The 27094-nt window shown below is 34.3% G+C and overlaps 1 pseudogene; it reads right to left on the bottom strand.

Moving 5' to 3' along the window:
* Positions 1-4064: 4064 nt before the first annotated feature.
* LOC109696428 (olfactory receptor 5V1-like) lies at positions 4065-4989 on the bottom strand (annotated as a pseudogene).
* Between the last annotated feature and the right edge of the window lie 22105 nt (positions 4990-27094).

The raw sequence follows: 27094 nt of genomic DNA on the forward strand, positions 1-27094 counted from the left end.
ATAAATAACATTTGTTTCTCTTAGTTCAGAAAGCTGGAAATCTGAAGTGCCAGAACAGTCATGATTAAGTTCTTGGTGGAGATCTACATCCTGGTTTAGGGATTGGTCTCTTCTCATTGCACTTTGTATGGAAGAAAAGGCAACCTTTGGTCTCCATTCCCTTGTAAGGGCACTAATTCCATTTGTGAGGGTTTGGCCCACATGACTTTATTTTTATCAGAGCTCTTATATCCAATTGCCATCACAGTATGGGTTTAGACTCCAGCAAGTGAATTTCAGGGATGCATGAACATTCAGTTAATAGCAAAATAATTCCATCATTTGACCCATACAACTTTAAACATGAAGTTGCCATAAACTAAAATGGGAAAGATTGCAGGCAGAGTTTTAGTGGGAGTTGGTTAGAGATAGGCTGTTGGGACACAAATGGAATGGTAAAAGGACAATTCTTTATTGTCTACTGAAGGATGGCAGCACACTGAGCATAAGAGACGAGATATTTGTTATAGTGAATATAGATCAAGTGTTAAGAACAGTCTACCTATAGCATTTACTAAGAAGTTGCACCATGCCTATTCATAGGGTAAAAAGTTTTTGTGTTTTCTAACCATAAACCACTGACAAATATCTCTGTAAGCTCATTGTCATATACCATGAATGCTCAGATGGGTCTCTCATGTGGACATCCCCCAGCAGATTCATTGTCATAATGCCAGGAGCTACGGAGAGTATGTTAATGCTCTCACATGGCTTTCTGCAATATTCAGACATCTCTTATGTGACTAGTTTGCATATCTTTCGTAGTATAACATCACACAATAGTAATAACAAGGAGTAAAACAGGAACTCCTGCCCTGCAAGTCCCTGGTCCACATCCATAGGACTGAGGGAGGGATAGATATTCCCTGGGATGTGACAGGAACACTGCTCAGGCTGGCTTCACTTCATGCACCAGGAGAAAATGTGCATGATTATGAAATGTATGGGCAATAGAGTGTTCTTGGAATCGATATGTTAGTATTCTAGCAGACATCCAGAAAAGTCACTGAAAGTAGGGCCCATTTTGATGCAGAGATAACTTTATCACTTTGTCATTGATTGTTCTCTGCCTGTCTGCTAGCAGTTATTACATCCTTCTGGCTTCCTTGGTCATCTATACACAAAGTATTGGAAGTCCAGAACATGTAAGCAAGAGAAATAAAAGACATAAAAGTAGGATACATGGAAGTGAATTGTCACTATTTGCTGATGATTTGACCTTATATAAAACTCTAGAAATTCCACCAAGAAACTGTTGGAATGAACAAATACGTTATAGATTTGAGAACTGCCCATTGGTAAAGAATTTACCAAGAATAAGTAGTAGAAAAAGTGAAGGTTTATTAGCATGCTGTTCAGGGAAATGGTGAGCATCTGAATAAAAAAGGCTGTCTGATTCTGAGTTTTGGAGTTTTATGTTTGTTTGTTTTCCTGGTCTAACTGGCTTTGCTGATTATTTGCTTTTAGAATATCTTGCAATTTAAGCATTCTTATAGCTGTGACCTCAGCTTTATTAAGGCATTTTGTATAAGCATTCTTATAGAAGGGCATAAGCATCCTTGCATTGTGGCCTGACCCTCACTTTCTCCTTTTGCTTGTGTTAGCACCTTTGTTCTCACTATGCGCCCCCTTAATATGATTTTCCTCCACAAAAATATACTTCATCAGCAGACTAAAAAAAAGCACATTAAAATAGGCACCATGTCTGTATAGTAGCAATAAATATTCTGAAAAAAAAACAATGATCTTATGTACTACAAAAATATTTACAAATACTTTTATTTAATGACCTAAACAGACAACACTAAAAATTTGAGGGACAAACCTGAAAAAAGGCAGAAATGAAATGAAAGGTATTCTGTGTTATTGTTTGAGAGAATTAATGTTGTTAAAATGTCCATAATACATAAGGCAATCTACAGATTCAAAGCAATTCACACCAATTTTTCTTTGGCGTTTGTGTAGTCCCATAATTCACATTGAATCATAAAAACTAATAATCTTTTGATCTAAGCAATCATGATAAAAAGAAAAACAAAGCTGTAAGTGATACAATCATATTTCAAGCTATAAAACAAAATGATAGTAATTTAAACAGCACAGATCTGGCATAAAAATATACTCAACAAACAATGAAACAAAATAATGGGTTCAGAAATGAACTCACTCATTTATAACAAAATATATTTTTATTTGGTAAAGATGACAAATGTACGTAGTGGGAAATGGCCACTCTTTGCATGGAATAGTGCTGGGAAGTCAGGGTATCCAGGAACAAAAGATTGAAATTGGACTCCTTTCACACCATTTACAAACATCAACTCAAGAATAAGTAACAACTTCAATATAACCCATGGAAATGTAAAGCTAATGGAAGAATTCAGAGGAGAAAAACTAAAAGATCTGCTCTGATCAATGGTTTTTCAGGTTTGAATCCCTAGCAGAGGCAAGAGAAGCGAAAGTGAACAATGGGATTGCATTAAAATAAAAGTTTCTGCATAACAAGGGAACAACACAGTGAAAAGACAATGCAGAGACTGAAAGAAAATATTTGCAAGAGATACATATGAAAAAGAGCTAATGTGCAAAGTACATAAAACAAGCTATTCTATAGAAAAAAATCAATACAGTTAAAATTTGAGCAAGGGACCTTAATAAACATTTGTTTTCAAAAGAACACATAAATATGACCAAAGATAACATGACAAAAGTTAAACATGTCTAATCATTAGGGAAGAGCTCATTAAGGCCACAATGAGATACCAACTTATTCCTGTAAGATCAGAAATTGTGAAACAAAGAATCTACCTGCATGATTATGAGTCAATTAAAATAAATTTAGAAGAAAGATAATAATTGTGTGAAGGATGTGCAGAAAATAGTACATTTGTGCACTTTTGGTGGAATTTGAATTCGCATTATTCAAAATTAGAGATTCTTCAAAATCTAAAAATAGAATTATCATGCCCAAGTAGTCCCACTTCTAAGAACTCACTGGACATATTTGAAATTGGTTTATGCAGAAATATCTGCTCTCTCATATTCATGGCTCCATAACTCATAAAAATCAAGCTATGAAATCAAACTATGTGTTTTACAGATGAGTGGATATAACCAGACACAAATATATAATGGAATCTATTCAGCTTTTAAAAAAGAAATAATATAACTTGTGACAATGTATTGAAGTTGTAGACTATTATGCTGTTAGAAAAGCCATGCACAGAAAAGTGAAGATCATGTTTTAACATCTGTATAGAATTGGAAAGTGTTGACTCAAAGAAACAAAAGGGTAGAATGTTGTTATCAAAGACTGGATGGGAGGAAGTAGCAAGGAAATGATGGTTGAAGGGCACAAATCCTTAATTAGTGCAAGTGAGATTTTTCTCATGTGAAAAACATTGCACAGCAAGGTGAATATAGTAAGTTCCACATATTACATTTCAAATTTGAAAAGCAAGGAAACTTCCAGAACTACCACCACAAAAAAGATAATGTTTGAACAAAGGAATATGTCAATTAATTTGATTTAATTATAACATTTTTATTTGTCAATCATAACGTCATGTTATACCCTAAATATTTATAAATACAAAGTTTCAATTTACAATTAAAAATAAGAATAACTGTTAAATGGAAGATCTATAGTTAGATGGTTAGATGTAGATTACAAATAGAAACAACAGCATAGATATGAATAATGTGGGTATATGCATATGGGTATAGAAATGGGTGTAGGTAAGGAAGTCAGATACAAGGCTACTTCAAATGGGCTGTTAAATTTGCTAAATCTAAAGATGTATATCTTTAACTGATAGATTTTAATTTCCAGTGGGGAGAGAGTGAGAGAGAGAGAGAGAGAAAAGGATAGGAATAACTAAAGCTGCATCTAGGTGTGTATATAATTTCTGCATGTTCATAGATTTTTAATTGTACATGTAAAAAGGAAATTGTGTTTCTATGAATTCAGTCTAAGAAGAGCATAGAGCTATTCCTTTTTAAAATTATGTTTGTTGTGAACATGTTTAGCATAGAATCCTTCTGAGAGCTTCTTTGACCTCTGTATTTCTCAGGCTATAGATTATGGGGTTTAGCATTGGAGTAATAACCCCATATAGCATGGAGATGAGTCTGTCTCTGGCAAGGGAGTGTTGACTTGAGGAGGGGAGGATGTAGGTAAAAATGGTTGTGCCATAGAACATACAGACCACACGGAGGTGGGAAGCACATGTGGAGAAGGCTTTATGCTTCCCTTCTGCTGACTGGATCTTCAGGATAGTTGAGATGATGTAAGTATAGGAAATCAAGGTGGTCAGGAAGGCACCAATCCCCAAGATACTTCCTATCATTAAAACAAGCATTTCTGCCATGTATGTGGATGAGCAAGACAAGGCCAGTACTGGTGGGATATCACAGTAGTACTGGTTAACTTGATTGGAGTTACAGAAAGTCAGGCTGAAGGTGGATACTGTGTGAATGAGGGAATTAAGAAACCCAGCTGCCCAGGTCCCAGACACTAGCTGCACACAGTGAACCTTGGTCATAATGAGAGTGTAATGAAGGGGAAAGCATATAGCCACAAACCTGTCATAAGCCATGACAGCAAGCAGGAAAACTTCAGTCCCAGCTAGGGCCACCAGGAAATACAGCTGAAAAGCACACCCAACAAAAGAAATGCTGTGCTTCTCAGTCAAGAGATTCCTGAGCATCTTGGGAACAGTAGCTGATGGGCAGAATATGTCTAAGAGGGACAAATTTACCAAAAAGTAATACATGGGACTGTGAAGATTTTTCTCAGTTCCAATGGCCAAGAGGATGGCACCATTTCCCACAAGGTGATCTGATAGATGATGGAAAAGACAATGAAGAGAGAGGGTAGCACACCTCAGGGAGATCAGAGATCCCGATGAGGATGAACTGAGTCACCATGGTAAGATTGTAGGCATCCATATCCTCTCTACGCAAACTTCTTTCTGGAGAGAACTAAACCAGCAAACACAAGTTAGAGTGGTAAAACAAATAGCCAAGGGATGAGAAACTCTTAGAAAAGGTGTGTGACTGGTGATGAATTATGTTAGCTTTACTTTAGTTAGCAATTTCAGTATTAAAATTTATGTTTGAAGCATCTCTCATTCTCATGATATTCTTTAAAATATTCACCTTCAGTTTTTGGAGGAAGTCCTCTGAGTAACTAGAGACCTTGAAAATTCTTCTCCTTTATAATCATTGTTGACCCTTCATTGTCTGCATTTTTATAGCTCAGTGAAAGTTGATGTGGATTTCTTATATCTGCATAGGCATTTGCAGATATAAGTGCTAAGTATATCCAGGTACAGTGACTCACATCTATAATTCTAGCTGCTCAGGAGGTGGAGATTGAAGTTCCAGGCCAGTCTGGACAAAAAGTTACCAAGACCATAACTCAACCAATAAGCTGGGCATGTTGGTGCATACCCATTATCCAAGTTATGTTGAAGGTCCTTTCTGGTTGTAGCTGAGAAAAATATAGAGACCCTACTAAAAGAATAACTGAAGAAAATAGGGATGGGAAATAGCTTAAGATGAGCCCTTGCAGCAAACACAAGGCCTTCCATTCAACCACAGTATGGCCAATTAAATAAGTAAATAAGGAATAGAATTACAAGAGAACTGGGGGGTACTGGGCATTGTGACAAATGCCTGTAATCCCCATAATCTCAGTACTGAGAAGGCAGAAGCAAAAGTATCATGAGTTCAAGGGCAACCTGAACTCATAGAAAGACTATGTCTCAAAAGCCAAGACTCAGGTTGTTATTTTTCTTTCCTCAATCAACAACTGGTTTATACTATACTTTAGAGAAAAAAAAACTGTCATTGACAATCTTTTAAATTATAAAATATAAGAAAGAAAATTATTATATGAATCACAAAATGCTTGTATGTAATTATGCAGTAATGATGTTTAATGAAAAGAGTGATATTGATTCAGACAAAAACTATATTCATGTCAGTGTTACGTTTCCAAGTGCTACATCTGTACATATTAATATTTTGAAAATAGAACAGCAAACACTAACACATAAATCAAGCACTTTTGGTTATAGTAGCAACATACTGAGACAATAGATACTAATTTCTTCATTAAAAACTCATTTTTCCTTTTACTCACATTTATAAACTTGACATTTTTTAAACAAGGACTGTATGAAATACATCAATAGCATCTCCAGTTTCATAGTCAATATTTATGTAATCAAAATTGATAATACATTTTAAAAATTTTGCCACTGTTTAAGTTTGTTCAGTAAAGGTTATGGTCTTAATAGAATGGAGAATTTGTTCATGAGTGTAGGGGACTTACATTTATATTACCAATCTCTTCCTTCTAATACAAACATATCTACCCCTTATATATTTATGATGTAATTAAAAAGAGTGACATTTTGTCAATAATATGTTGTTGAGGAAGAAGTTCTACAATCTTCCTTATTAATCTGAATTGTCAATTGTTGACAGGCTATTTTAAAAAGTTCTTATGAAATGCAAACTTTTCATCTCCTTTGTGTGGAAATATGCCTTTAGGAACACTCAACATATGAGAATCATCATAAGGTATGTGTGACTGGCATTTGCTTTCTACTTGACATTTCCCACAAATTGAACTTTATTATTATTTCTGACTTACCATTTTGCATGTGATTAATTCCAAATGTACTATACAGTAAGCTTTTCTTTTCAGAAAGTAGTTATTTCAAGTTTCAATAATGCTATCAAGAAAAATAACATTAAATAATTAAGCAAAAATGTCACGTACAGATCTTAAGACTTAACATAATTAGAATTGTGTTTTCTTATTATATCAATATTGGGGAGCTAGTGCATTCAAATTTTCATTAACATATGTTGTAGAACCAATAAATATTTCAGTGAATAGAAGGCAATATGATCCAGCCAACATATTATATCAGTTGGCAAAAACAAAATTTTCACTTATGTTTAGGACTCACATAAGTTTTAGTCCAAAATTTATATTGTACACCCTTAGGAAAACATGCTAATAAAGACTCTAGGGGGAGTATTCCTTTCTTCATAAATCCAAATTACTTAATAATAGGGACACACAGATAATCAATTTAATTTAAGTTTTAAAATAATTCTAAATTACACAAGTGGCATTTCATCTCTTATAATGGCCTAAGGTTAGGTGTAGCAGAAGATTTTGTAGTAACCACATGGCCAAATGAAAATCAGAATAAATTGTTGCTATTAAGCTGGTTTTCTGTAATAAAATAGTCCTCAAAAATAAGATTCCGTCATCACATTTTTATAAGTATATATTGTCAAAATACAATGACAAAATTTAGCACTATTACACATTTTATTTTGTTAAGACTATGTTCCATCCATGTGAAGAGCTATATTGTTAAGTAATTTAGACTCAAAGTGAGTAGAAATGCAAACATTTTTGAACCTGTGGCTCCTAACTCAGTTTTGCAGTGTTTCATTGAGTAAGGGGTAAATAATCCTGACCTATAAGTTACATAACTAGATAGAAGTACTCTATCTCCCATCTCCCACATAAAGAAATGGGCTTTATGTGCTCACCTTTGCATTTTTGGGGAGTCATAATGTTTTTATTGTCATATATTAATTATACAAAGTGTGAGCTTTCATTTTGTTATTTACATATATGTACTTTTGACACTTTGACCACATTTACTCCTTCTATTACTTTTTCTAATTGCTTTCTCTCACCCTTCCACACGTTTTCACAAGTTTAAGTGGGTTTCATTATGACATTTGAAAGTGCGTACAAAGTACTTTTATTATATTCCCCTACCATCACCATCTCTTTTCCCACCCCACTTCCAGCTGTTTCCTCACTAAATAGACTTCCCTTTTCCATTAATGTCCCTCACCTTTCCAATTTAAGATTGAGATTCTGCATATGACAGAAAACATGCAATACTTGTCTTTCTGAGTCTGGCTTATTTCACTTAACATGAGGATCTTCAGTTCCATCCATTTCTGGCAAATAGATTAATTCCATTCCTCTTTTTATGGTTGAATAATACTTTAAATGTGTATAAATACTACATTTTATTTATCCTTTCATCTGTTGATGGTTAGCTATGCTGATTCCATAACTTGGTCACTGTGAATAGTACTGCAATAAATATGGGTGTGCAGTGTTTTCTTTCATATGGTGATTTACATTCCTTCCATATATGCCCAGAATGGTACCACTGACTTGTATGATAGTTCTATTTTTAGCTTCTTCAGGAATGTCCATACTGCTTTCCATAGTGGTTTTACTAATTTGCATTCCCAACAACAGTATATAAAGATTTCTGATTCCCTATATCCTAGCTAGCATTTGTTGTCGTCTGTGTTTTTAATAATAGTCATTCTGACTGGAGTCAGGTGAAATCTCAATGTCATTTTTACTTGCATTCTTTTATCACCAAAGGAGATGATCATTTCTTTATGTATGTATTGGCTATTTGTACTTCTTTGAGAATTGTCTGTTAATTTGCCCATTTATTCATAGGGCTGTTGACTCTATGGAAAATTGTTTTTGTGAGCTCTGCATATAATTATTAATCCCTTGTCAGATGTACAGCTGGCAAAAATTTTCTACCATTCTGTAGGTTGTGTCTTTAGTCTAGTGATGTTTCCTTTGCTATGATTCAGTTCTGTATGTCAGTTCTTTCTGTTAGCTACTGAGACATTGCAGTTCTACTCAGAAAGTTGTTGCCTTTGCCTATACGTTCCAATGTTTGCCCTATTTTTTCATGTAGTAGTTTCATAGTTTCAGGTCTTACATAAATTTATTCAAATTTGAATTGGCACTAGTAAGGAAAGAGTTAATGAGATCTAGTTTCAGTCTTTCATATGTGGATATTCTGTTTTCCCAACACCGTTGTTAAAGAGGCTGTCTCTTTTACATTGTATATTTTGGGCTACTTTATCAAAAATAAAATGGGTAAAGATGCAGGGATTTGTATCTGGGTCTTCAATTCTTTTACACTGGCTTCATATTTATTTTCATGCCAGTACCATGCTATTTTTATTGCTATGGCTCTGTAGTATAATTTGTAATTAGGTATTGTGACACCTCCAGCATTGCTTTTTTGCTCAGTATTGCCTTGGCTACTTGCAGTCTTTTGTGCTTCCAAATCAAATTTAGGGTTGATTTTTCAAACTCTGTGATGAGTGTCATTGGTATTTTGATGGGAATTGCATTGAACATGCAGATTGCTTTTGGTAATATAGCCATATTCACTATGTTGATTCTATTAATCCATGAGCATGTGTCAGCTCATCTTTTGTAGTCTTCTTCAATTTCTTTCTTCAATGGTTTAAAGTTTTCCTTGTAAAGGTTCTTCACATCTTTTGTTAAGTTTATTCCTTAGATATTTAATTTTTTGAGGATGTAGCAAATGAAATTGTTTTCATATATTCTCTCTAAATTTCTTCATTGTTTATGTAATGAAAGGGTACTCATTTTTGTGTATTTATTTTGTATCCTACTACTTTGTTGAAGCAGTTTATGGTATCTATGAGTTTTTTTGATGTTTTTCAGTTTTTTTTGGTATAAAATCATGTTATCTACAAATAAGGATTATTTGACTTCTTCCTTTCCTATTTGTATCCCTTTTATTTCTTGTTCCTGTCTTATTGCTCTGGCTAGGAATTCCAAGTCTATGTTGAATAAGAATGAAAGAGTGGACAACTTTGTCTTATTCTGGACTTTAGAGTAAGAGTTTTCAGTTTTTTCTCATTTAGTATAATATTGTCTATAGGCTTGTCATATATAGCTTTTATTACATTTGAAGTACATTCCTTCTAGTCCTACTTTCATCAGAGCTTTTATAATGAAAGAATGCTGAATTTTATCAAAGGGTTTTTTTTGCATTCATTAAGATGATTAATTATTTTTGTCTTTGCTTTTGTTAATATGCTGTTATCACATTTAATGATTTGTGTATTCTGAACCATCCTTGCATCACTGGGATGAAACCAACTTGATTGTGGTGTATGATTTTTGGATATGCTGTTGAATTCAGTTTGCCAATATCTCATTGAGGATTTTTTCATCTACGTTCATTAAAGAGATTGGCCTGTAATTCCCTATTTTTTTGTTGTGTCTTGTCTGATTTTGGGATGAGTGTAAAATTGGCTTCATGGAATGAGTTTGTCACTATTTCTTCCCTTTCTATTTTGTGGAAAAGTTTAAGGACTGTTGGTTTTAGTTCTTTAAAGCTTGGAATTCACAGAAGAATCTGTCAAGTCCTGGACTTTTCTTTTTTGGGAGATTATCTATTGCTGATTCAATTTACCTGCACATTATAGATCCATTTATGTGATTGGTATCCTTTGGTTTAATTTTGAGCAGTGATCTGTATCTAGAAATTTTTTCCATTTTATCTACATTTTTCAATTTAATTGAATATAGGTTTTCAAAGTAGTGCCTTATGACTCCCTGGATTTCCTTGGTGTTTTATTTGATCTTCCCTTTTTCATTTCTAATTTTGAAAATTTGGGTCTTTTCTCTCCTCTAGTTAGATTTGTCAGAGGTTTGTCAATCTTGTTTGTTTTTTCAAAGAACCAGCTTTTTGTTTCATGATTATTTGTATTCTTGTTTGTTTGTTTGTATCTCTTTCATTGATTTGGCCTTTATTTTTTTATTTTTCTCCTGCTTGTGTTCTTTTTAGCTTGTTCTTTTTTTTATAGGAGTTTGAGAAGCAACATAAGGACATTTAATTGAGGTCTTTGTGTGTTTCTTAAAAATGCAACCATGGAGATGGACTTTCCTTTTAGGACTGTATTTGCTGTGTCTCATAGGTTCTGAAAGGTTGTGCTTTCATTTTCATTAAATTCCAGGAACTTTTTATTTCTTTCCTTGTTTGTTTAATGACCCACTTATCATGAAGAAAGGTATTGTCCACTTCCAGTTGTTTGAGTATTTTCTGCTAATTCTTTTGTTGTTTAGTTCTAGTTTTATTGCACTGTGATCAGACAGTATGCAGAGGATTATTTCAATTTTCTTATATTTGTTGAAATTTGATTTGTGCCCTAACATATGGTCTATTCTGGAGAAAACTCCATGGGCTGCTGAGAAGAATGCATATTGTTTCTTCAGTAGACGTTTTTCAGGTCCATTAGATCTATGGTGTCATTCAATTCTAGAAATTCTTTGTTGATTTTTTTTGTTTGGATGACTTATCTATTGGTGATAGAGGAGCATTAAAGTCTTCCATCACCAATGTGTTTGGGTGTGTTTATGCAGTGGGGTGCACCAACATTGAGCACATATAAATTAACAATTGTTATTTCTTCTTAATGTATTGCTCTTTTTATTAGTATTAAGTGGTATCTTTGTCTTTTCTGATTAATTTAGCTATGAAGTCCACTTTATCTGATTTTAACTTGGCAAAACTTCTTCTACACTATCACCCTAAGGCAATGTTTGTTTTTGTCTATAAGGTGGATTTCTTGTAAACAACAGGATGCTGAGTCTTCCTTTGTAATCCAGTTTCCCAATTGGTGTCTTTTGATGGGAAGCTGAGTCCATTAACATTCAATGTTAATACTGAGAGGTATGTGGTGATTCCTGCCATTTATTTGTTTTTGTTGTTTAAGAATTTCTGTGTGTAGAGCTAACACTATGCTATTCTATGATTACTTGTTTGTTCTTCTCTTGAGGTTTAATATTTCCCATCCTCTCATGATTATATTTGTTTTTATCTTCTCTGTGGAAAATTCCTTTTCATAGCCTAACTAAAGAGTTTTTTTGTTAGTCAGCATTCTGTTATAATAACAAATGCCTAAGGTAATAAAACTTTTAGAAAGGCTTATTTGTGCTCATAGTTTTCTGGGTTTCCATCCATGATCTTTGGACCCATTGCTATAGTCCTATGGCAAGGGAACACATCACAGCACAAATATGTTGCAGAATCAATCCAATTATACAATTATAATACAAAGTCATAGTAAAAAAAATCAAGGCACTGGTACAAATACAGACTCAAAGACTAATGGAAAGAAATAAGTGCATGCAACTTCACATATCTCATTTTTGACAATAAACCCAAAGATGCACATTTCAGAAAGTTTATTCAACAAATGGTGCTGGTGATACGTTTTATATATATGCAGAAGTTTGAAAGTAAACCATTATCTGTCATCCTGTGTGTATAGAAAACACTTCAAAATGGATCAAAGACCTTAATGCAAGATCCAAACAGGAAAAGAGTGGAAGATACAGGCATAGACAATTATTTTCTGAATACGACTGCAATTATTCAAGAAATAAGAGCAAGAATTGACACATGAGATTACATCAAAAGCTTCTGTGCAGCAAAGCACACAATGACCAGAATCAAGAAAAAACCCACAGAACAGTCTCTGCCAGCTATTCAATGTATAAAATATTAATATCAATAATACACAAATAACTCAAAACTGTACAGATGGTTCTTAGAAGGAAAATGACAAATGACTAGTAAATAAATACATGAAAAATATTCACACCATTTGCCATAAAAGGAATACAAATCAAAAACTACACTGAGAATCCTTCTCAACCCTGTTGTAATGTTTATTACCAAAAGAACAAACAACAAATGTTGGGGTGAGGAGACTGGGAGAAAGGAGCCCTCATTTCATGTTGATGGGAATGTAAAATAGTGCATCCATTATGGAAATGAGTATGTAGGTTCATCAAAAAAGTAATAGTAGACCAACCTTATGACCTTGATATACCACTCTTGCATATATATAGGAAGGAGTGTCAATCAACATATGAAAGACAAACTTGCTCAACAGTGTTTATTGTAGCACTATTCATAATAGCAAAGAAATGTGATATATATTTATATATATATAAAACTCAGCCATAAAGAAAAATGAAGATAAGTCTTATACAGGAAAATGGAAAATTGATGAAACTGGAGATCATCATGTTAAGTGAGATGAGCTAAGCTCAAATAGCCAAATATCATATCTTTTTACTCATATACAGAATATAGACAAATAATAGTAGCAGTACTAGTAGTAGTAATATTAATAATTGCAATAATAATAAAGGAAATGATATAAAAGGAAGACAGTGTAATGAAGAATGACGAATCAACAAGATGGGGGTGTGGAGGCAGAAGGGAAAGGAATGTGTCCTGAGTAGTGTTTTATTTACTCTGACTCTAATATAATTTGAAGTTTGGTATTGTGATACTTGCAACATTGCTCTTTTTGCTTAGGATTGCTTTAGGTATTCAGGGTCTTTCTTGCTTCTATTTGAATAATAGGCTTCACTATTCTATTTCTGAAAGAATGACATTGGAATTTTAATGGAAATTTCATGGATTTTGTTGATTTCAGTAGTGTAGCTATTTTCACAATGTTAATTTTGCCAATACATGTACATGAGAAATCTTTCTATTTCTGTTGCTTTCTTCAGTTTTTCTCAAAATTTTTTAGTTTTCATTGTAGAAGTCTTTCATCTCCTTAGTTACATTTATTCTTAGGTATTTTGAGGCTATTGCAAATGGAATTGTTTAAGTTTTTGCAGTCTATTTATTGTTCTATAGAGAAGCTATAGATTTTTATGTTAATTTTTATTCTGCTCTATTGCCAAATAAACATTTACGATATTTAGACATTTTATCGGTAGACTGTTTAGGGTTTGTAAATATAGGACCACATTGTATGCAAAGGGTGATAATTTGACTTCTTTCATGGCCATTTGCCTCCCTTTTATTTCTTTCTCTTGCCTTATTGCTCTGGCTAAGTGTTACAGTACTATGTTAAGAGGGGAGAGTGGACACTTATTTCTTGTTACTAACTTTCGAGGATTTTTTTATCCCATTTAGTATGGCTTTGCTTGTTGATTTGTCTTATGTAAGGCTAGATACATTTCTTTAATTTCTATTTTCTTTAGCGATTTTATCATAAAAAGATGTTGAATTTTGTTAAAGAATTTTTCTGCATCTATTAAGATGATCATATGATTTTTGTCCTTGAATCTGTTTTTGTTCTTTTTTCAGTTTTTGATTTGTGCATGTTGAACCATCCATCCCTGGAATGTAATTAACTTGACCATGATGTATGTTCTTTCTGTGGTATTTGTTGAATTTGGTTTGCAATGGGTTTTTTTTTTTTTTTTTAGGAATTTAAGTGTATGTTCATGAAGGAAATTTTTCTTTGGTTTATCCTTATCAAGTTTTTGTTATCAGTATAATACTGGCTTCATGGAAAGAGTTCAGTAGCATTCCTTTCCTTTTTATTTTATGAAATAATTTGATAAGCATTGGTTTAAGTTCTTTAAAGGTCTGGTAGAATTTGGTAGTGAATGCATCCAGTCCTGAGGTCTTTTTTCTTGGGAGACTACATTTTTCTTCTTCAATCTCATTGTTTGTTATAGATGTATTTAAGTGGCTCATGTACTCTTGGTTCAATTTCAGTAGGTCAAGTGCGTGTAGAAATGTATCAATTTATTCTTTATTTTCCAGTGTGCTAGAATATAAATTTTGGGGGGAGACCAATATGGAGGATTATTGATAGACTCCAAAACACAGAGTATTCACAAGTCTGAAAGATAACCTTAGGTTCATGGCAGCAAGAGTAGTTGGTCTGGCAAGTTTTTTAAATAACAGGCTGTCAATACATAGACAGGCCATACTGATAGCGAACAGGTTTAAATTAATCTTTCAAAGTACAAATCCACCTCTAAGTGCGTAAGCACTGCCAGCAGCATACCATGCTGCCCCATTACTCGTGGATGTATTTTTTTTAAAGTTTTTCTGGACCAGAGTAGCTTCTACTCTACAAAAGACTATCTATCCAAAGTGCTAAAATCAACACACAGGACTGTGAGCTCTACAAGAGCCTGGAGAATGTCAGACTGCAGGAAAAGGAAGTAATTGTTGCCTGTTGCATGTAGTCGCTTCAACACCACAGAGAGGTAGCTACAATCCATTCAGGTACACAAATGCCAACAGCAACCCATTGAACCACTGTGCCAGTGGTGGATACAAGTTTTGATTTTTTTTTCTGGACCAGAGTAGCATACATTCCACAAGTGATCACATAAAGTGTTAAAATTCAGGACACAAGGTTGCAAGCCCTGCAATACCCTGAGGAGTGTGGACTGCAGAGGGAACAATCATCACCTCTAGCACAGAGCCCACAGTCTGCCAGCCACCAACCAGACTTCCTGTGATGTCAGAGAGAGGTGCCTATAATTAATTCATTTGAGCTTCCCATTTTCATTCCTGGAGGATGCCACATAGTACAGCTCAGATTGTGATAATCTAACTCCCTCGAGAAACAAACATTGGCTAGGAGAGAAAAGATAGAAAAAGATTTTCCAAGCAAATGGGCCCAGAACACAGGTAGGAGAAGCTTACCTGATTAAGTAAACTTCAAAACTAAATTCATCACTGGAGACAAGGCAGTTCACTTCATACTAGTAAAAGGAACAATACATCCAAGAAAAAGCAACAATTGTTAACTGCTATGTGCACAATATTGGCAACCCAACTTCATTACAAAAACATTACTAGATTTAAAAGCACAGATGGACTTCAACACAATGATAGTGGGAGATTTCGGTACTCCATGCTCATTATCAGATAGTCATGAAAAAAATCAACAAAGAAACCTCAGAATTAAATGACATGACAGACAAAATGGACTTAAAAGACATCTATACACATGATAAGGCGAATTTACACAAGGGAGGTATGAGGATAGGTGGGTAACCCGTAAAAACAAGATAGCATTTGATGTCCTCAATGCAACGGAATTAATTTAGAAACTTTAAAGCAACAGAGGCCAAAATGAGAAGGGGACTAGGAACTAGAGAAAAGATTAATTTAAGAAGAATTAATTTAGAATATAACACATATATACATGAAAGCAATGCTAGGAATCTCCCTGTATACCTATCCTTACCTCAACTAGCAAAAACCCTTTGTCCTCCTTATTAATGTTTATAACTCTGTCTTCAACAAAATTAGAGATAAGGGCAAAACAGTTCCTATTTAGAAGTGAGGAGTTAGTGGGAAAGGAGGGGGTGGGAGAAGGGAGGAGCAATGACCAAAACATTGTATGCACATCTGAATAAAAGAAATAAAAATATAAAAATAAAGGACATCTATGAAGTACTTAATCAGCAGAATCACAATACACATTCTTTGCAACAGACCATGGAACATTCTCCAAATAGATCATATTTTATAACAAAAAGCAAGTCCTAACAGATATAAAACATTCAAATAACCTCTCATACTGAGTGAACACATTGAAATAAAACCAGAACTTGAAAACAAATGAAGCAGCAGAGAATGGTTGAACATCAGGAGACTGAACAACATGTTGCTATATGACCAGTGGTCATCAAAGAAAATCAAATCTAATGAAAATAAAAGCACAATCTATAGCAACATAAGTTTATAGCTATGAGTGATTACATTGAAAACACAGAGATACCTCAAATAAATGACCCATTTTTGCATCTCTACCTACTAGAAAAACAAAAACAAGATAAACCCAAAACCAGCAGGAGGAGCAAGAATAAAAATAAGTGCAAAATCAACAAAATAGAGATCAAAAAGTCCATACAGAGAGTCCATGAAACCAAAGTTGTTTCTTCAAAAAGATAAATAAGATTAATAAACCTTTAGGAAACTTGACAAGATCGAAGTGAAGAAAGTCCTAAATTAATAAAATTAGAAATGAAAAATGGGAGATTACAATAAACACCAATGAAATCCAGAGGATAATGAGAGCATACTTTGAAAATCTATATTTACATAAATTGGAAAATCTAGAGGAAATTGACAAATTTCTACACACATATGACCAAAAAATTGAACATAGAGAATAAAAATCATAAAACTATATAAGGTAATGAAATTGTAACAGTAACAGTCTCCCATGAGAGAAAAGCCCAACTTCTGACAGATTCACTGCTGAATTCTACCAGACCTTTAAAGAAAAGATGATATCAACATTTCTTAAACTTTTCTATAAAATAAAAATGGAAAGAACGCTTCTCTACCCATCTGTGAAGCTAGTATTGCACTCCTCCCAAAAACAGACAAGGACATAAGAAAAAAGAGAATTATAGTTCAATCATTTTAATGAGCAAAGATGTAAAAATTCTCAATAAAATACTGGCAAACCAACTTCAACAACATATCAACAACATATCAACATTTGTAATAATCAAACACCATGTTCAAGTCAATTTCATCCCAGAGATATAGGGATAGTTCAGCCTATGCAGATCATTAAGTGTGACACAGGACTTAAACAGAAACAAGGACAGAAACCATGTGATCATCTTGAAAGAAATAGAAAAATCTTCACAATAAACAATACCCTTGAAAAAACATTTTTTTGTTTGTTTATTTATTCATATGTGCATGTATTGTTTGGGTCATTTCTCCATCCTGTCCCCCTACTCCACCCGTTCCCCCCTCCCCTCCTCAATTTCAGGCAGGTCCCATTCTGCCCTTATCACTGATTTTGTTGAAGAAAGGACATATGCATAATAAGAAAGACAAAGCGTTTTTGCTAGCTGAGTTAAGGATATCAATAAAGAAAGATTCCTACTATTGCTTTCATGTACCCATGTGTTATGACCCATGTTGATTCAACTCTAACTGATCTTTACATTGGTTCCTGATCCCCTGCTTATGATAACCTGTCATTTTAAGGTTTCTGTATTAGCTCCTCTAGAGTGGAGACATCAAACCCTTTCATGTTTTGGGTTTTCTACTTATTCCTATATCTCCCATATGTGCTTTCCCCTTTTCTTGTGATCCAAGTCCAACAATATTGCTGTGTTTGCCCTAGATCTAAAGTCTGCATATGAGGGAGAACATACAATTTTTGGTCTTTTGAACCTGGCTGACCTCACTCAGAATGATGTTTTCCAGTTCATCCATTTACCTGCAAATGATAAGATTTCATTTTTCTTCATGGCTGAGTAAAATTCCACTGTGTACAAGTACCACATTTTCTTGATCCATTCATCAGTAGTGGGGCATCTTGGTTGTTTCCATAACTTGGCTATTGCGAATAGTGCTGCAATAAACATGGGTGTGCAGGTGCCTCTGGAGTAACCTGTGTTGCATTCCTTTGGGTATATCCCCAGGGGTGGGATTGCTGGATCATATGGTAGGTCTATGTTTAGATTTTTAAGAATTCTCTAAAATTTTTTTCAGAGTGGTTGCACCAGCTTGCATTCCCAACAGCGGTGGATTAGGGTTCCTTTTATCCCACATCCTTGCCAGCACTTCTTGTCGATGGTGATTTTGATGATGGCTATTCTAACAGGAGTGAGGTGGAATTTAGTGTGCTTTTTATTTGCATTTCCTTTATGGCCAGAGATGGTGAGCATTTTTTCATGTGTTTTGGGCCGTTTGAATTTCTTCTTTTGAGAAAGTTCTATTCACTTCAGTTGCCCATTTCTTAATTGGTTCATTGATTTTAGGAGAGTTTAGTTTCTTAAGTTCCCTGTATATTCTGGTTATCAGTCCCTTGTCTGATGTACACCTGGCAAATATTTTCTCCCACTCTGTGTGTGGTCTTTTCAGTTTAGAGACCATTTCTTTTGTTGTGCAGAAGCTTTTTAATTTTATGAAGTCCCATTTGTCCATCCTTTCTCTTAGTTGCTGGGCTGCTGGGGTTCTACTGAGGAAGTCTTTTACTATACCTACTAGTTTCAGAGTGTTTCCTGCTCCTTCCTGTAGTAACTTCAGAGAATCAGGTCTGATATTTAGGTCCTTGATCCATTTTGAGTTGATACTAGTACAGGGTGATAGACATGAATCTAGTTTCAGTTTCTGGCATATAAGTAACACTTTTCCCAGCAACATTTGTTGAAGAGGCTGTCTTTTCTCCATTGTATATATTTGACATCTTTGTCAAAAATGAGGTGGGTATAGTTGTGTGGGTTCATATTTGGGTCCTCTATTCTGTTCCACTGGTCTTCATGTCTGTTTTTGTGCCAGTACCATGCTGTTTTTATTGCTATTGCTTTGTAATATAGTTTGAAGTCAGGTATTATGATAGATACCTCCAGCATTGCTCTTTTTGCTGAGTATTGCCTTGGCTATTCACAGTCTCTTGCATTTCCAAATGAACTTTAGGATAGATTTTTCAATCTCAGTGATGAAAGTCATTGGGATTTTGATGGGAATTGCATTAAACATGTAGATTGCTTTTGGTAGTATAGCCATTTTTACTATGTTGATTCTACTGATCCATGAGCATGGGAGATCTTTCCATCTTCTGTAGTCTTCCTCGATCTCTTTCTTCGGGAGTTTGTAATTCTCCTTGTAGAAGTCATTCACATCCTTTGTTAAATTTATGCCTAGGTATTTGATTTTGTTTGAAGCTATTTTGAAAGGAATTGTTTCCATGAATTCCTTCTAAGTTTGTTCATTTTTGATATATAGAAAAGTCAATAATTTTTGTACAATGATTTTTGTATTCTGCCACCTTACTGTAACTGTTTCTGGTGTCTAAGAGTTTTTGATTAGAGTATTTTGGGTCTTTAAGGTATAGGATCCTATCATCTGCAAGTAAGGATATTTTGACAGTTTCTTTACCTATTAGTATTCCTTTTATTTCTTCTTCTTGCCTAATTGCTCTGGCTAGAAATTCCAGTACTATGTTGAATAAAAGTGGGGATACTGGGCATCCTTGTCTCCTTCCTTATTTTAGGGTGCCTGATTTCAGTTTTTCACCATTAAATATGATGTTAGCTGTGGTTTGAAGAAAGAAATCAAATAAAACTACAGAAGATGGAAATTTTTCCAATGCTTATGGATTGGCAAAGCTAATATTGTGAAAATGGCTATATTATCAAAAGTGTATATATGTTCAATGCAATGCTAATCAAAATTTCAATTACATTCCTCACAGAGATTGAATATCCACTGTAAAATTCCTATGAAGCACAAAATTTCATGAATAATAAAGGCAATTCTGAGCAAAGAAAATAATGCTGGAGGTATCACAACACATGACTTCAAACTATAGTACAGAACCATAGCAATAAAACCAGCATTATGCTGGCAAAAAAACAATAGACAGGAAGCCCAGCGGAACAGGACAGAAGACACAAACATAAATGCATGCAGCTACAGTCACCTGATATTTGACAAAGGCACCAAAAACATACTATGAAGAAAAGTCAGCTGTTTTCAACAAATGTTGCTGGAATACTAGATATCTGCATTCAGCATACTGAAACTAGATCCATGTTTTCATCTCATACAAATTTCAGCTGAAAGTAGGTTAAAGACATTAATATAATGCCTGAAACTTTGAAAGAGTAGGGAATGCAATGGAACATATAGGTATAGGCAGTAACTTTGTAAATAGAACTTCAGCAATTAAAGGAAAGGATTGACAATAGGCTGTTATTCACCTTCCTATGGTCCTTATACCCCCTGTGAGGACATTTTGGCCAACAGGGATACTCTTGGTGTTAAGTTTGGTGCTATCAGCAGCAACTGGTTCAGGGTGTAGCTGTTCTTGGTATGTTTGAGTTACTAGTGTCCAAGTTACAGGAGCATCTTAACAAATGCAAAGCAGAGCCAAGATCTGGTGCTCTATAGTGGGTGGAGTGACTGCAACACCAAGGTTCAGGGTACATGTGCAATATAGTGTTGCCGGTATCTAAGAGTGAACACTGCTGAACTGTGTTGCAAGTCATGTGGATGAGCTGGAAAATGTGACTCCAGATTGGTTGGTAATGGTGAAATGGCAGGATTTATATTCCAAGGAGGCTGATTCTGAGGAGCACCATCCACTTCAGGGAGGACAGACATGTGGGCCACTTTCTATGTCTTGGGACACATTAACTGCTCCTTGGGATGATGCCAGCATAAAATTTAGGCCATTCTATCAGTTGGGAATTCTGTGGTACCATCGTTATGATAGCTGTGTGTGTCTGAAGTCATCTAGAAGGCTACTATTATGGTCTTCCTGTTCTCATAGTCCCTTGCAAGGAGAGGTCTTGCTACAGGATCCCTCGTGATGCCATTCTCTGCCTGCTGTGGAATGGCGTGTCACAAGTGAAATGTTTCTTATTAGCTTTCTATGAAGAAAACCAAGATATCTGTGTTCCACAGGGTTTAAGACTTTTTCATTATTGCATGTCCTCGCAATCCCAGAGAGAAAATACAATGTGAATGGCATAGTCACACTTTTGTGGTAATTATAAGAGATAATGAGAACCTTCTACTTGGGAATATTACAGACAACAAATATCATAGTTTTATTTTCAATTTTATTTAGTTCTGTGCTTCTTTTAATTCCTGTTAAAACCTCCTCTTTGACCATAGTTTATTTAGAAATCTGTCATTTAATTTTCACTGAGGAGGTTTGCCTATTATTTTTTTAAATTATTGATCTCATTTGAATTTGGCCTGAAAACATACTTGGAATGATTTAATTTTAGATTTCAGATTTATTAACATACAATGTAATATTTGTCTTTCTGTGTTTGACTTATTTCACATAGCATAATGTAGTTCAATTGAACTCATGATTTTTCAAATTACTGTACCTCTGCTTTATTAAGGCTGAATAGCATTCTTTTTTGTTTATAACAAACATTTATTATTTATTATTTCCTTCATGGAAATTAATGTTGATTACATAGTTTGGCTATTGTGAATAGGATTTCAGTAGATGTGAGAGTGCAGAAATCTTTTCCAAATGGTGATTTTAAATTATTAATGGAAATACCAAGAGATCAAATTTGGGGATAATATAATAATTCTGTTTTTAGCTTTTAAAGCATCTCCACATTACTGTCCATATGGCTATACTAATTCATATGCCTATCAACAGTATTCCAGGTTCCCTTTCTTCCACATCTTCACCAACATTTGTCTTTCCTCTTTTTGATGGCAGTATCCTAACAGTTGTAAGGTAACATCTCATTGTGATTTTAGTATGCATTTGCCTTGTGATAATTTATGTTAAACATTTTTCTATGTATCTGTTATTCATTCATAAATCTTCTCATAAAAATCTGTTTGGGTTCCCTGACCATTATTTTCATTTTTTTTGTTTCCTCCTTTTCTTCTTTTTCTCCTCTTCTCCTTCTTTTCTACACTTTTTCCCTTTTTTCATGCTCCTGTGAATAGATGCCATACATACATACTACATACTAGGTAAGTGTTCTGTCAGTAAGCTACAACATGCAAACATCTTTTTGCCATGCTCATTCCTTCACTATTATTTACTTTCTGTTTATACTCTTAACTGAATTCCTTACATAGCTCATCTATTAATCTATTTTCTGATATATTTCTTACAAATATTTTCTTCCAATTCATAGTAGTCTCTTTACTTATTTCTTTTATTGTGCAGCAGCTGTTTCTTGTTTTAATGTAATATCATTTGCTTGTTTTGTCTATTGCTCACATTTTTTAACTCACATATAAAAAATCCCAATAACATATTCTGTAGTTTTCCTTGTACATTTACTTTTAGTAGTATTGCATTGCCAGGTGTCATGTTTATATCTTTAATACACTTCAAATTGATTATTGTTTGTGGTGCAAGATAAGGTCCAATTTCATTGTTCTGTATATGGATGGTTCACATTTATTGAAAAGGCTGTCCTTTTCTCATTCTGTATTGCTGGTACTATTGTCAAAAAAAACAAATGCTTTGTATTGTTCCACTGATCACTGTGATTTGTTTTAATCACAGTTACCTTCTGATTTAATTATTGATGCTTGAAATGTACTTTGTAATCAGATAGTATAATACCTTCTGTTCATTCTTTTTACTCAAAATTTCCTTCTCTATCCAGGGTTTGTGTGGTTCCACAGGAAAGTTAGGATTTCTTTTGCTATTTTTAGAAAATGACAGATTAATGTTCATAGAAAATACATTGAATATGCAGATTGTTTTGGTAGTATTGTCATTTTCATAATGTTAATTTTTCCAAGTAATGAACTAATAATATCTTTTGATGTGCTTTGGCTTCTTTACTTTTAATTTTATTTTTGATGAAAATGTAAAAATAATAAATATTTATGAAATGTGTAAGATGTCTCAATACAGGTATTTGTTGTATAATATCAAATCAGGATAATTAGCACTGCCATATAATATTTAATATTTGCCATTTCTTTGTGATGACAGCATTCAAAACCTTTATCTAGGTATCGTGGTACACATTTGTATTTCCAGATACTCAGGAGGTGAATATACGAGGATCATGATCTTAGGCTGGTCCAGGAAAAAAAATGCAATGACCATACCTGAAAAACAAATTAAAAAAGGACTTGGAGGAATGTTTCAAGTGGCAGAGTGCTTGCTTAGCAATCACAAATCCCTGAGTCAAACTTCATTACTGCTAGTTTTAAATATACATTATTTTTAATATTATTACTAGTCACCCTAGTATGCAATAACACCTGATCTGATTCCTCCTAACTGCAATCATGTACCCATTGATCAAACTTTACCACTTCCTCGCTTACTTTTCCTAGTCTCTAGTTAACAATTCTATTCTCAAAGCCTATGAGATTAACTTTTTTACATTCCTGACATTAGTGGAATTATGTGGTGTTTGTCTTTCTGTGATTGATTAACTTTACTTAATATCCCACAGTTTCATCCATGTTATCATATGTAACAGGGTTTCTACTGTTTACTGTGGCTTCTATGGAGACACAATACCAATACAATTAGTCATGGATTGGATCACCTGACCATAAAGCATAAACAATTCCATACTAAGAGATCCTAAACTGAGGAGCCAGAGAAGATATTCAAATGGTTCAGCCCAACAAAACCTAAAGGACAAATTCCAGAGAAGTTGATGGCACATGCCCAAGATTGCCAGACCAAGGTCCCACAAAAGACTTCAGGTGCAAGTATTACAGTCCAAAGACCAGCACTTTGTACTTTGATGTTGAAGGGCAGCAGGAGGAGAAAGCACCCTCACTATGGAAGAAAAAATCGGAGGAAAACGTTTTGCTTATGCTTTTCTGTTTCATCTAAGCCCCTAGATGACTCGAATTGCCTGCCTACATTGGGGGTTCTTCCCTACTCAGATTACTGACCCACATGCCATCTTTTTTGGAAATGCTCTAACAGATGCTCCCAGGAGTAGTGCTTTACCAAGTCTTTAGGCATTCTTCAATCTACGGAGGATGACATCTAAAATTGCATTATCATTTTTTTTGGATAAATGCTTGTGTCACATTTAAATATCATACATACATATATACACACTACATTTTCTTCATTCATTCATTCTTTCATTTAAGACACAGGTTTATTTCACATATCTTAGTTATTATGAACAGTGCTGCAGTGAACATGGGAATGCAGACATCTCTTAGACATCATGATTTCTTTTCCCTTGGACATGGACTTAGAAGTGCGATTTTGTCATCAATAGGTGCTTTAACTTTAGAATTTATTATGTTTCATTTTTTAAAACAAAGTCCATATCGTGATAATGTATACTTTACAGTAAAATTGTAGTAAAATACTGACATTTGATAGTTTGAACAAGGTACCATTCATGTAAACATCATGTAATAGCATATAAAACTTAATTCGAAAATTTGTAGGTCACATAACTACGCATATTTTGCTGACAGCTTGAGAACATTACCGTAAATTTAGTTAAGAAACAGAAAAAAATTCACAGTTAGATTTGAATTTAGTACTGTAAATTTTTACACTGGATTAGATGATATTTTGTTAATAATTCCTATTGAAATACTTGAAGATATTCTTGTTGAAACAATTGATTTTGATTACCAATGAATTGGTACTTTATGGTATAACCAAGATCTATTGGTTTATATTGCGTAGTAATCAGTTATTTCACTAGAAATTTAAATGACAGGGACCTAGCTGAAAGCACCATTGACACGTATCCTTAACAGAATAATTGAAATAAAAAGCACTAGAAGCTTTGATTCCCATTTTCACAGGTAGACACAAGACAAATCCATATTTTACAGTTAAAATTTATAGAAAAGTAAACCACTAAAATATTTTCCCCAAGAGAAGAGTCCTAATGTTAACATTTTGTTTAAAAATAAGAGGTAGCATGTAAAAATATTTTTACTGAAAATTATGAGCATAAATCCTTGTACATCTAACATTTTCTTGCCATTCAATAGTCAAATTTCTAAGACTCACAGAAATGAAGCTGGAATGTCATTAATGAGTAGTGGAACATGAAAGGAAGTTCAGTTAATTCAAGTAGAAGTACATTGTGTCACATGATGTTATGAAGTCCGTTAATAGTTTAAGGATAATTAGTTTAGTGGAATGTAAAAAAATTACAGTGAAATACTCTGAGACCAGATATCTGCATTCAACCAAGACTTCACTGCTTCATATGGTTTACCAGACAGAAGAAACATCTTTCAAACAGATGTCATTTGAATCTTCATTGTTTTAATAGCATGCAGTTGTTACATAACACACTTTTTAAAAAATTTTATTCATATGTGCATACAAAGTTTGGGTCATTTCTTCCCCCATCCTCCTGCCTCCTCCCTTACCCTCCCCATCCTGTCCCTTACCCCCTAAACCCCTTGCTGCCAGGCAGAAACTATTTTGCCCTTATCTATAATTTTGTTGAAGAGAGAGTATAAACAGTAATAGGAAGGACCAAGTGTTTTTGATAGTTGAGATAAGGATAGCTATACAGGGAGTTGACTCACATTGATTTCCTGTGCATGTGTGTTACCTTCTAGGTTAATTCTTCTTGATCTAACCTTTTCTCTAGTTCCTGGTCCCCTTCTCCTATTGACCTCAGTTGCTTTAAATTATCTGCATTAGTTTCTCTGCGTTGAGAGCAACAAATGCGATCTAGTTTTTGGGTGTCTTACCTATCCTCATTCCTCCCTTTATCATGTGTGCTCTCACTTTATCATGTGATCAAAGTCCAATCCCCTTGTTATGTTTGCCCTTGATCTACTGTCCGCATATGAGGGAGAACATACGATTTTTGGTCTTTTGGGCCAGGCTAACCTCACTCAGAATAATGTTCTCCAGTTCCATCCATTTACCTGAGAATGATAACATTTTATTCTTCTTCATGGCTGCATACAATTCCATTGTGTATAAATACCACATTTTCTTAATCCATTCATCAGTAATTGGGCATCTTGGCTGTTTCTATAACTTGGCTATTGTGAATAGTGCTGCAATAAACATGGGTGTGCAGGTGCCTCTGGAGTAACCTGAGTCACATTCTTTTGGGTATATCCCCGAGAGTGGTATTGCTGGATCAAATGGTAGATCAATGTTTAGCTTTTTAAGTAGCCTCCAAATTTTTTTCCAAAGAGGTTGTACTAGTTTACATTCCCACCAGCAGTGTAAGAGGGTTCCTTTTTCCCTGCATCCTTGCCAACACCTGTTGCTATTGGTGTTGCTAATGATGGCTATTTTAACAAGGGTAAGGTGGAATCTTAGTGTGGTTTTAATTTACATTTCCTTTACTGCTAGAGATGGTTAGCATTTTTTCATGTGTTTTTTGGCAATTTGAATTTCTTCTTCTGAGAAAGTTCTGTTTAGTTCACCTGTCCATTTTATTGGTTCATTGATTTTGGGAGAATTTAGTTTTTGAATTCCCTATATATTCTGGTTATCAGTCCTTTGTCTGATGTATAGTTGGCAAATATTTTCTCCCACTCTGTGGGTGTTCTCTTCAGTTTAGAGACCATTTCTTTTGATGAACAGAAGCTTTTTAGTTTTATGAGGTCCCATTTATCTATGCTATCTCTTAGTTGCTGTGCTGCTGGGGTTTCATTGAGAAAGTTCTTACCTATACCTACTAACTCCAGAGTATTTCCTACTCTTTCTTGTATCAACTTAAGAGTTTGGGGTCTGATATTAAGATCTTTGATCCATTTTGAGTTAATCTTGGTATAGGGTGATATACATGGATCTAGTTTCAGTTTTTTGCAGACTGCTAACCACTTTTCCCAGCAGTTTTTGTTGAAGAGGCTGCTATTTCTCCATCGTATATTTTTAGCTCCTTTGTCAAAGATAAGTT

The sequence above is a fragment of the Castor canadensis genome, chromosome 15, assembly GCF_047511655.1.
Source record: "Castor canadensis chromosome 15, mCasCan1.hap1v2, whole genome shotgun sequence".
In the NCBI taxonomy this organism is placed as follows: domain Eukaryota; kingdom Metazoa; phylum Chordata; class Mammalia; order Rodentia; family Castoridae; genus Castor; species Castor canadensis.